Below are 13,416 nucleotides of genomic sequence, written 5' to 3' on the forward strand. Positions count from 1 at the left end.
TCCGCAAGCATTGGAAATGAACAACCATGTGCTAAGTTCCTACGTGAGGGCTTTACACAAAAAGATTAAGCAAATACATGATAATGTCTTCAGTTCTCTTCCAGATCCAAATCAAGACTCTAGTAGCCATACGCTGCAACCTGGAGACTGGGTGGTTATAAAAAGACACGTGAGAAAAAGCCTAGATCCACGGTTTGACGGACCCTTTCAAGTTCTGCTGACCACAAGTACAGCCGTTAAGCTAGAGGGAAAAGAGACCTGGATCCACGCATCCCATTGCAAAAAGATACTAGGAGAACCAGCGGACAAAGAATGATGACATTGTTTATACTTACCTGCATACTTACAACCACAGGTGCATGGGCTAGGTTGAGCACCACAGATGGAGACGACAATAGATTCATTAAACACCATCTTGCTCTAATCGATGGACTAAAGGAGCAAAACCAGACCATTGCTAACTGTTGGATATGTACACATGCCCCTGTGACATCCACTAGCATACCCTTTCTCGCTGTCCCAGTCTCATGGGAAGAGATAAACTTTTGGGTGAACTGTTCAGATACTTGGGCCAATAATGCCACACAGAGACTGTGGAATACCACTGTTGGGATTCCCATAGTAGGATGGACAGAATTTCCGTGGTGGCAAGGGAACCTGACGGGTCAAATAATTCCCAGGTTGTATTTAGCATTTAAAGGTGGGGAGTGGGTACCCCGAAACAAAACAAAAATTACTGATTTTGGTAAGATACCACAACAAGGGTTAAAAGTAAGTTTCAAGCACACCTCAGACAGTAGTGATGCCTTTAAACCTTCCCTGTTGGAAAGATATCTACACACTTCTAATTGGGTGAATAATGTCTATTTTAAAAACGGGACAAGTGATACCTGTGCCAAAATACCTGGCAATCTACAGTGTAATAAAAGTTTAAGTTATCAGAAAGGTGCACCTACGTGTGGCAATCCTGATGCTGGCTATTGTTCTCCCTTAGGTCAGCAGCCTGGGTGGTGTATGATGTCAAATGTTTCTAAGTTTGTTGATTTAGTTCACCGTTTAATACTGAAACATTCAGCATTATGGAATCTCCCCTTATCCATGTATTGGGTATGTGGAGACAAGGCTTTCAAGTGGCTCCCAGTAGGAGTAACAGGAACTTGTACTTTAGCCAGATTGACACCCGCAACTTATATTGTTACTCCAGACCAGCTAGATCCTTTGTCTATCCCAAAACATACACTGCATAAGCGATCAGCAGACAATAAAGAAAGACCAAGTGGGAGACCCCATATAGTTCAAATGGGAGGGGTAAACAAAATTTTCAGTGCATTGTTTATATACCCTATGTTGACACAAATGTGAGATAAATTAGTAGAAGCTACAGACTATCTTGATGATCAGATTTGGGATATTTTAGAAGTAGTTAACGGATCTCTTGCAGTACAGAATCAATTGATTATTGTCACGAACCAACATACCCTTGTACTAGATTATTTAACAGCAGCACAAGGAGGGATGTGCCAGATAATAGGGCCCGCATGCTGCCATTACATAGACAATTCTAGTGTACTGACGCTGAAGCATAAGTTGGAAGACGTGGTAAAATTAAGGAGACTTTATGATGAGGCCAACCTCAAGAATCAGGATTCCTGGTGGGCAAACACCTTTTCCTTTCTAAATCCCGCAAATTGGTTTAAAGGTATCGGTGGGTGGTTGGCTGGTATAGTACAAGCGATTTTTCAGGTTTTACTAATGTGCCTTGCGGTTTATTTGGTTTTTAAGCTTTTTCTAATGTGTATTCAGCGTTGTACTAAAAGAAAACATAGAGATTCGTATTGATAAATGAAGGAACAAAAGGATGGAATGTTATAGCAGAAGATGGAGTCCCTCAAGTTTAAAGACCCCATCTATGCTATATAAGTCTGACAGTTATTTTAGATGAAAACAACAGCAAGCTGAAATGTTCCTTCTTGTATCAATAGCGTGTCCTTGCTAAGAAGATAACGTGTCCTCCCTGGCCAGATGTTTCTTCTTGTAGCAATAATGTGTTCTTGCAAGAAGATAACGTGGCCTTGCTAGCTAGATACGTCTAATTAAATATTTTAAAGCATACAGAAACCAGCTTTTTCGCTTGTTCAGCTAAACTGTATAATCGAACCATATATGGTAAATCTGTTTCCTGCCTTCAGGGTGTATATCAACCCTGTGTTTTGTAATAAAGTTTAGAGCATGTTTAGACACAAACATCCTGTCCTGTGTCTCATTCTCTCCGATATCGTAATCCAAAGGATAGAAGACCCAGAATGCAGTGACGACATAGAGAATGTGTAACTGGTCAAGAAAGGTTGAACTTGATAGACCTATGCCTTTTTGCAAACGATATAATTATGTAACTATATGCAACTATGCAACAAGCTCATTAATGGATTTAGATTTCTTGTAAAAGAGACTGTAAAGTGGATGTGTCACTATATTTCACAATGTTAGCTGCATACATGACTAAATAGTTCTCTAAGATCTAATAAAGATGCCGTATATACCTTGAAAATTCATGCCGGAATGGCTGTATATTCCTGTGTGAAACAAGGAAAGGAATTGGGTATTCTGATTACAAATAAACTAAACAGCATTGCTCAAAATCCTGTGATCCTGATGTATTATTAACCCTTTATAAATCACCTGAAAGGCCACATCTAGAATATGGGATTCACTTTTTGGCTCCACATTGTAAAAAGGATATTCCAAAGCTACAGTCAGTTCAAAGGTGGGCAACTAGATTATTACATGGGATGGAAGGCCTCCCATACGATTAAGAGGTTGGAAAAGCTGGGCTTGTTTAGCAAGAAAAAAGACTCCAATGCAAAGGAGTGGCACATGACTTATTTCTGACAAAGACCTTAGGAACTAGAGGCATTTATCACATGTGAAGGAAAGGCGATTTGGGCAGCTAAACAGGAAAGGGTTCTTTACAGTTAGAGCAGACAGACTGTGGAATGTCCTACTAAAAGAGCTGGTAATGGCAGGCACTATGTCAGCATTTAAAAAGGGCTTGATGCTTTTCTCACAGCAAATGACATTGTGGGTTATAACTAAGCGATAGGGAATGTATAACTGGTGCAGAAAGGTTGAACTTGATGTACCTCTGCTTTTTTCAAATTATATAACTATGTAACTCAATATTCATCCAGCTAGTCTGATTGACAGCTCATCAGTGTTTCTGATCCTGATTCTGAGAACTCACACTGCTCAGTACAAGCTGTAGCTGGCAGTCAGGCTAAGTGGATGGAGATTGAATACACTGGCGACTCATGAGATATTTCGATCAGTAGCATGACTCATTAAATACTTAATATCATGATTATACATTCATTCTGATGTAGATTTTCACAGTAAGTTCACCAGTCTCAATAGGACTAAGATATATTTTTAATAATGTATGCAGTTTGCATTGTGATCTGGTTTCCGCTTTAAGGAAATAAGAGTAGAACAATACTTAATTTGTTAATCAGTTATCAAAAGTAGAAATAAAGAAAAACTTGCGCTGGTAACATAAGGCAAATAAAGATCTCTTTGAGACGGCGTATAGAAATGTTTAAAATAGAATAATTTTATTAAAATGAAAATAAAACAATCAAATACAGACACAAGAACAAGTGATAAGACTGCTAAAAGTAACTAAATAGTAAAATAGTCTAAAAAGATGAGATAGAACAGTAGGGGACACTTAAGATTGGTTGTTGTGGTCCAAGATAAGAGGTATAGGGTGGTCTTTTTGTCAATGTTATGGGTAATTCTGGGGAGAGAAAGTTATTGTTTAGACACTAGGGTGTTAAGTAATCTAAAGGCACATAATGGGAACAAGATTACCTGATCCATTAGTAACCCAATTACCCAACTAATTGGTGTAAGGGTACCTACTCAAGTCTCAAGATTTCTCTACTTAGTGCCAAGAAGGCACAGCTCAGCGCGCCATTTACGCCACCACACCTTGATGACATTCATCATCCGTGAGTCTGAGGGGCATAGTCACTTGTCACTTGTTCTTGTGTCTGTATTTGATTGTTTTATTTTCATTTTATCAAAATTATTCTATTTTAAGCATTTATATACACCATCCCAAAGAAATCTTTATTTGACCTGTGTTACCAGCGCAAGTTTTTCTTTATTTCTGGATTACTTACCTAGACAACTGTGGTGCTTGTCCCTCTTGCAGCAGGTTCCTAAGGGCAGACCTAATAGTGCCACCACCCTACACATCAGTTATCAAAACTACATGTATATTTAAAATCCCAACTTATTGGTGAGGTATTAACCCAATGTTGAGACGTGCCAGAGGCACATGTAAATTATGCTATTCCAAACTATGGACCCAAAGACATATGAGATGCCACCATATATTGCTTGACAACTCTGATTTATAGCATCTGTTATGGCTTTGACTTTGTAGGAATCCAGTAGAGCCCCATAGAAAAGTGCATCAAAAAAGGATATTCCATAAATTTCTGATAAGAATGGATCCCACTCTTAAGCACCATATCATCCCACAATTTCAACATCTTATGATGTCGAGACTTAAGAGGCTGTTCTGTACATCTCCACTGTGCGTAGCAGGATTGCAAGGAGAAAGCCACTGCTCTCCATAAAGAACTTTGCTGTCTGTCCACAGTTTTCTAAAGATCACCTTAACAAGCCAGAAGGCTATTAAAATAATGTTTTGTTGAGAGATTAGACCAAAATAGAGAATTTTGCTCTAAATGAAGAAGTGTTTTAAGAAAAAATAACACTGCATTACAGCATGAAAACCCCATAATTCATGTGAAACACTTGTGTGGTGGTATCATGGATTGGAGCACTTTTTCTACATCTGGGCCAGAACTAATTGCCTTCATTGATGAAACAATGAATTCTGAATTTTATCAGCAAATTCAACAAGGTTCATGCAGCAAGAAAACTACTCAAAGCTCAGAAGTCATTCTACAAAAGAATAAAGAGAGAGATAAGCGGGTCTCTTGAAATTCAAATTCACCAGTTCAGTCAAATTTTCCCCAAAAGCTTGATTTGCAGCAAATAATTTTGCATGGATTTCAGTACTGAACAGGAAGTGTGGCGTGGATGGAAGAAAGGGGAGAGAGACATTTTGTTTTACTATGATCCACTTTGCTTACCTGATGAATCTGGAGATGGAGTCTAACTCTGTCATAAATATTACCAGTCCTGCACCTGACTACTCCACTGGGAACCACTGATCTCCGATGACCCAGTGGTGTAGTGAACACCATTGTACAAGTTATGAAAATCCAATTTATAAACTGGTATGTCATGTCTTAGATGTTGAGTATTATGGGAAAGTCTGCTTGGCCAAGCAAACCAACATTTGCACTCTCACTGATGCATCACCAATGTGAGAATTGGTTCCTGGCAACTATTTGTATTTTTATGCAAATTGTGCGTCGAATCTCAAAGTATTTCAGGAAATTTGACTCAAATTCGATCCTCTGCATATCGATTCACTCATTTCTAATTAAAGAAAAATAAAGTTCAAGTTTTGTAATGGTCAAATCAAAGTCCTAACCTTAATCCTAAAGACATATTGTGGAAGTATAATGCCCCAAAGTTGGGGGTAAGAAATTATTCTTTAGGCTGTTTCACTGCTTTATGTATTGATCTGTACTGTTTTATGCTATATATTTTATTACTGTGTATGTTATGACATTTCACACACCACAGGGTTAACCTCACCACTCAACTATCTGGTACAAAGTAGTCAGGTGAGTAGGGCCTGGTCCACATAAGGGTATGTGCACACGTTCAGAAATTGAAGCAGAAATTTCCTGAGCGTTTTTGCCTCTCCCTGGCAGAAAAAAACGCATGCGGATTTACATGCGCTTTTGACTCGTTTTTGACGCGTTTTACGTGCGTTTTTACATGCGTTTTTTTAAGTAGTTTTTGAAGCATTTTTGACCATCAATGAATGATTTTTGGAGCTAAATAAAGTTGGTGGGACATTGCTTAAGCCCTTGGATTACCATAAGAACTGGGGCGAGCTTATAGGATCATTTAAATTATTAAAGAATGGGTCTGTTGTATTTATAATAAAGTGTTTACACTGTGTCTGTGTGTTTCTTTACTTTGTTTGGTCATGAAAAGGTCTGATTGACACCTTGACATCACCAAACAAAAGAGCTGGGTGTCAGCCAGTCCCATTCCCCCAATCTTCATTAGCATTTCTATTCATGTAATTTATGCGACAGCTGGATCGTTAGCCACTACATCCCCCGATCAGCACTCAGCAGCGCTTTGGACACAACGTATTTATGTTGCGTCCAAAATGCAGTGTTCTAATACTAGTAATAATGCACTTTTGTTGTCGGTACATGTGAATCCACCGCATATAATGACACTACAATCGGCCAAAATTTGCAGCGGAGACTGGTGTGTCCGCTACAGAAATTGATACGCTGCGGGTGAGTTTCGGTACGTGGCCACAGTCAGGAGCTGCTGCAGATTTGACGCTGCGTGAATATGCAGCATCAAACCCGCAGCATCCAGATGTTACAGCATAGTGGATGAGATCTCTAGAAATTTCATGTCCGCTATGCGTGTATCAGAGGCTGCAAATCACCCATGGACAATGACATGCAGGGCGTCTTTCAGGACCCCAGCATGTCAATTTCTCTTGCGGAGTCGCTAGTCTCCACAACAGAAATTGAATAACTAGAGAGTATTGAATGCGGTAAATACGCATGGTTCAGTGAACACATGTGGATTTACCTGCGTTCAATAGACTGCAACGTTTTGGACGCAGAAAAAATTTGTGTCCAAAGCGTTGCTACGTCAGAATTATGGGCACAGAACCTAACATTTTTTAAAAAATGGCTGTTTGTTTACCTTTTACTGGCTAGATTACAGGGGGACCCCAGAAAAAAATTGACGTGGGGTCCCCCTATAAAATCTAGCCAGCAAAGGCTAAACTATACAGCTGCGGGCTGATATTAATAGCCATGGAAGGGGCCATGGATAATAGCCCCTCTGCGGCTAGTAACATCACCCCTCAGCAGTCCCAGAAATGGTGCATCCATAAGATGTAGCCCTGTAGCGGTGGCAGGGGTTAATGGGGTTGGGGTTCTGGGTCAGCCTTGTACTGTCAGCTGACGTGAAGCCCAGGTTAGTAATGGAGGGCATCTATAAGATGCCCCCATTACTAACCACGTGGATAAATGGTCGCGTGACCATCAGGTGATCAGTGACGTCACCGCAGCTCCTGTAAGTAAACTGCGAGACGTGAGCCCACGCCCAGCAGTGTACAGTGAGCCTCCGATGGGACAACATCGCAGAGGAGGACACTTGGCCGCCGCACAGGTGAGTATAAGGATTTTTTATTTTATTTTCACTTTTTTACTCTTTTTTTACTGGCGCTGGCACGCGGGCTGGGAGACGCAGGCTGCTGCTTCTCCCATCCACGCTGCTCTCGCTGTTATCAACCACAACAGTGGTTGGATGAGAGGAGTAGCAGTCTCCGCTCCCTCCCGGGTACCAGCCGCGGCGCGATTCCAGCGCGATTTTGCGCTTATTGATTTACATTGAAAAGCAGCAAATCCGCATGTATACATATTATACATGCGGGTTTGCTGCGATTCAATGCAAGTCAATGGACGCGATTTCGCGGCGAAATAGCGCCTAAATTGGTTGTGCTGCAGTTTGTGCCGCAATGATAATCCGCAGCGGAAACTTACGCATCATGTGCACAGCACATGCGGATTATCATTGCTCTACATGGCAGACCTATTACCAAGCAGTTTTAATGCATTTCCGCGGTGGAAAAAACATAGTAAGGAATGGCTGAAACAGCAGAGCATCTGAAACTGTAGCACAGCATGACTGTTTACCCATCAAGGAGGAGGAATACATTACCTTCCCTGATCCCCAGCTGTCAAAGTTACAGAGAAAGCTTAATGGAAGATCGCCCATAGAGAATATAGGAGTCATGTCAAGCAACACTCAGTAATACGCTGAAAAACGAGAATGGACAGCACCTCCAAAATCATACATTTATCTAATGCCTCGCGACAAAAATATATAAAAATGAACATGAGGTTCTTAGTTTAGCAATCTGATCAGACTGTATGAAGCCGACTGAACGTCACTGCAAACCTCCTAGTGGGTCCTAACGTGTGGGTTTCATACAGTCTGATCAGAATGTTAAACTAAGAACCTCATGTTCAGCTATATATATTTTTGCTGAGAGGTATTAGATCATTGTATGATTTTTTGGAGGTGCGGTCCATGCTCTCTTTTTTTGCATAACACTCAGTAATATTGTGCAAGCAGGTAGTTCAGCCTTCCGGATGATAAATATAGATCCAAGGGACTGTCCTGGAATAGGTTGCACTGAAATGCCATATTTATCCCAGAATCCCCACCTCTGCTGTTGTAAGATAAGATTGCAAGTACTGTACTTTTAAAAACTACAGACATGTAGCTGTCATCTTGTGTCTGAAAGTAAAGAAAGTCTTATTTCAATTACCAATACTCTTTTGTTCCTCTCATTACTTTCATCCACTGGTGGACACAGACAGAAGACGGCACCTTGTAAGAACAAAATATTGGCCCTTTGCAGTCCAATAGCTCATCATAATGCACAATTCCATCTGCTTTTGTCGCCATATTCTGAGACCCTTAACATTTTCATTTTTTGGACTATGGGGCTGTTTGATGGCTTATTTTCTTTTCCCTGAGCAGATGTTTTTAGTGATGCCATTTTGGGGTAGATACAATGTTTTGATCGCCTCTTACTACATTATATTGCAATATTGCAGTGGCCAAACAGTCTGGTATTTTGATTTTTTTCTTGTTATGCTGTTTACCAATAGGATTATTTCATTTTATATTTTGATAGATTGGACTTTTACGGACACAGCAATACCAAATATGTGTATTTTTTTCATTTCTTTTAACTGTTTTATTTTAATGGGGCAAAAGATTTGAACTTTTGTGGGGGAGGGGGGGTTCAGATTATTTTAAAAAATGTTATCACTTTTTACTGGATTTAAAAATCCCCGTATGGGACTTGAAGCTGCGATCGTTCGATCGCTTGTGCTATACATAGCAGTGCATCAGCACTGTATGTATAGAGAAAATCACGATCTCATATGGACAGGAGGATCGTAATGACCGGCACGGGGTCTTCAGCAAATCCCCGGCTGTCATGACAATATATCGGTGCCCCGCGAACAGTCACAAGCACGCATATGGAACTATGGAAAGACGCATCCCCTGCTGCCACTTGCTAAATGCCACTGTCAGAGATTAACAGTGGTTAACAGCCGCAGGCGGATCTCCACTCCACCCACGGCTGTTAAAGGCACATGATGGCTGATTAAATCAGCCATCATGTGTGGAGAAAGTTGCAGGCTTGGCGTGCGAGTCTGCATCAAAGGTAGGGACACAACTTTTGACATACAAGAACATCAAAGGTTGTGAAGAGGTTAAAGCGCCACCGATAGATAGATAGATAGATAGATAGATAGATAGATAGATAGATAGATAGATAGATAGATATGAGATGGATAGATAGATAGATAGATAGATATGAGATGGATAGATAGATAGATAGAGGGATAGATAGATAGATAGATAGATAGATAGATAGAGGGATAGATAGATAGATAGATAGATAGATAGATAGATAGATAGATAGATAGATAGATAGAAAGATAGATAGATAGATAGAGGGATAGATAGATAGATAGATAGATAGATAGATAGATAGATAGATAGATAGATAGATAGATAGATAGACATTTTTGTACATTCTATCTATTTTTACTAACTGAACGTGAATTCATTCAAATCAGAGAATGGAGCTACACCATGATAAATGGCAAATAAAGTGTAATATTAGCATTCAAAGCATGATACATTGAGGAAAGAGTAGAAAGCAGGATCTTAATGAAGTAAATAAATCAAAACAACTAGCTTGTAGATTGCGGACAAGGAGATAACATGTACGCACATATAAAATGCTATGGGGAGGAACCATACATCACTATGTAATTGTTCCAAAAAAGAACAAGTATATTGTTTAGCTGTTTAAAGAATAATGTATGAAGAACAAGTAATGAATAAAGTTAAAATCTGTTCCACCTGTAATTTTACTTACCTTTAGTGCAAAGGCAGCATCCAAAGCATAAATTTTCACCAGATTTAATCCTAGGACCACAACACATAGTAACATTGAAAAATAATAGATAGGCATTTTATAGAAATATTATATTGATGTCCTATCCTAAGGTTAGGTTACCAATATCTGATCAATGTGGATCCAACACCTAGCACCCTCACCGACCAGCTGCAACCAACAACAGCAGCAGTGGCCACACCCAGGTATTGCAGATTAGCTCCTATCCAAAAGTCTGCAGCTTGTAGTGCTCGCTGTATGACATTAGATTAATATCTGGTTTCTTTCAGTTCCTACCACCATTCTGCTAGTTTCAAAACTATTCTGCTGAGTAAGTGTGATTGTTAATTTGCCAAACCTTTGAAATTCCCTAAACCCCTAAAACAGTTTTCTGCCTAATCCATGATTGTTTTGCACTTCACAGATTCCATAGCAGTATTGTCTGACTGGATTGAAGCTGCCTTCCCTTTCACAAATTAACCGGTTCAGGACCGCCCACTGTACATAAACGTCGGCGCTGCCTGGGCTCTGTGCAGCGCCGACGTTTAAAAATGGTGGGTGGTCCCACAGCGCTCAGGACCCCTAGTGTCCTGCAAGCGCTGCGGTTCCGGTGCAGAGCGATAGCTCTGACAGGGGACATCATCGGGACCTGATTGGATCATGTCCCAATGATGTTAACCCTTTGCTGTCTTCTATATGCCGCGATCTATAGTGATCGCGGCATATAGAAGATAGTGAGAGGAGAGGGGGTCGTCAACTTACCTCTCCGACGGCCCCCTGATATCTTCCAGGACCTGCCGTTGTTATGGCAGCTGGAGGTCACATGACCACCTCCAGATCTGCCATATATGGTGTCCTGCTAGACTCAGCCTGCAGCTGAAACCTGGCCGGAGACACAGTGTGAAACAGTCAGCAAAGATGTCATGCAATGTAATACATGTCTATTACATTGCATGACATCAGTGATTAGAAAAATAAAAATTTATGTCCCATACAGGGACTAAGTAAAAATGTAAAAAAAAGTCAAAAAAAGTTTTCAAACTGTTAAAAAAAATCACAAAATAAATAAAAATAAATAAATAAAATATTAATCCAATAAATCCGTAAATTTATGCAAAAACAAAAAAAGTACACATATTTGGTATCGCCGCGTCCGAAACAACCCGATCTATAAAACTGTCACACTAATTAACTGCTTCTGTGCACACCGTAATAAAAATAAATAAAAAACGGAGCAAAAAACTATGCTTTTTCATCATATTGCCAAACAAAAAGTGGAAAAAAATGCGATCAAAAAGCAAAATGGAAATAAAAATGGTACAACTGAAAACGTCATCTTGTTTTATAGCGCTCAGAATAAAGCGATGCAAAAAAATATTTTTTCTATAAAATTGTTTTATTGTGTAAAAGCGCCAAAACATAAAAAATATACAGCAAGTGTAGTATCGCTGTAAACGTACTGACCCGAAGAATAACGCTGCCTTATCACTTTTACCACACGCAGAACGGCATAAAAAAAAAGCTCAAAAAACAATTCCTGAATTGTTGGTTTTTGTTAATTTTACCTCCCAAAAAATGGAATAGAAAGTGATCAAAAAATGTCATGTACCCAAAAATGGTACCAATAAAAATGTCAACTCGTCCCGCAAAAAACAAGCCATAACATGACTCTGTCGGCCGAAATGTGGAAAAATTATAGCTCTCAAAATATGGCGATGCAAAAACTAGATTTTGCAAAAAAAAGCGTCTCTTAGTGTGTGACAGCTGTCAATCATAAAAACCCGATATAAATCTGGTATCTCTGTAATCGCACAGACCCGAAGAATAAAGCAATCTCATCACTTATACCGCACGAGAAACGGCGTAAAAAATAAATAAAAACAATTCTTCACCTGCTACTGATTTGTTTATTATGTCTCCCAAAGATCGCAGTAAGGCTCTGCTCACATTTATCCTGTGCTCTGCGCTGAGCACTTACACCAGAGTTTCCGTGTAAATCTCTGTAAAAATCTCTGAAATACGTGATTCAGACGGAACCCATGACGGAAGATTCCTTGTAATGAGGCAGATATAGGCCACTGTGGATGCCATCTGGCCTGTGATCCCACAGTGTCAGTTTTTTTAGGCGTGCATAAAAGTGCGATTGGCCACAGTTTTGTGCACTTCTGAAAAAAAGGACACCGCTAAACAGAGGCCAGACAGAGTCCAGAGTAACTCTGCTGCCTCATTACAGTGAATGGATCTCGCAGGGGTTTCATCTGAATTACATCACTTGGAAATTTAGATGGAAACCCCGATGTAAGTGCTCAGCCTCGAGCGCCGGATAAATGTTACGTAAAATGTTCCCAATTTATCCTATTACCCTTATGATAATGCAAAATTAAGGGATGAAAAACGTTTTTGTGGGAAAAATGTGAAAATTTTATTTTTACAGCTCAATATTATAAACTTCTGTGAAGCACCTTGGGGTTCAAGGTGCTCACCACACATCTAGATAACTTCCCTAAGGGGTCTAGTTTCCAAAATGGTGTCACTTGTGGGGGGTTTCCACTGTTTAGGCACATCAGGGGCTCTCCAAACGCAACATGGCGTCAGCTAATTATTCAAACAAAATTTACATTCAAAAGTCTAATGGCGCTCCTTTCCTTCCGAACCCTGCAGTGCGCCCAAACAGTGGTTTTCCCTCACATATGGGGTATCAGCGCGCTCATGAGAAATTGCTCTACAAACTGTGTATTCTAATTTTTCCTGTTACCCTTGTGAAAATAAAAAAATTGGGTCTAAAGTAACATTTTTGTGAAAAAAAGTTAGATGTTCATTGTTTTCTTCCACATTCCAAAAATTCCCGTGAAACACCTGAAGGGTTAATAGACTTCTTGAATGTGGTTTTGAGCACCTTGAGGGGTGCAGTTTTTGGAATGGTGTCACTTTTGGGTATTTTCTGTCATAAAAGCCCCTCAAAGTCACTTCAAATAAGATGTGGTCCCTAAAAAAATGTTTTTGTAAATTTTGTTGGAAAAATGAGAAATCCCTGGTCAACTTTTAACCCTTATAGCTTCCTAACGAAAAAAAATTTTGGTTCCAAAATTGTGCTGATGTAAAGTAGACATGTGGGAAATGTTATTTATTAACTATTTTGTGTGACATATCTCTCTGATTTAAGGGCATGAAAATTCAGAGTTTGAAAATTGCAAAATTTTCTAAATTTTCGCCAAATTTCTGATTTTTTCACAAATAAA

The 13,416-nt window shown here is 39.7% G+C and overlaps 1 pseudogene; it reads left to right on the plus strand.

Annotated features, from left to right (window-relative positions):
* The first annotated feature begins 312 nt into the window (after positions 1–312).
* The window catches only part of LOC141162416 (syncytin-2-like), a 53,813-nt pseudogene continuing 40,709 nt past the window's right edge, over positions 313–13,416 (plus strand).

Source organism: Phyllobates terribilis, unplaced genomic scaffold, assembly GCF_046119375.1.
Source record: "Phyllobates terribilis strain yellow unplaced genomic scaffold, ASM4611937v1 Scaffold_1__5_contigs__length_1240528914, whole genome shotgun sequence".
NCBI classification, from domain to species: domain Eukaryota; kingdom Metazoa; phylum Chordata; class Amphibia; order Anura; family Dendrobatidae; genus Phyllobates; species Phyllobates terribilis.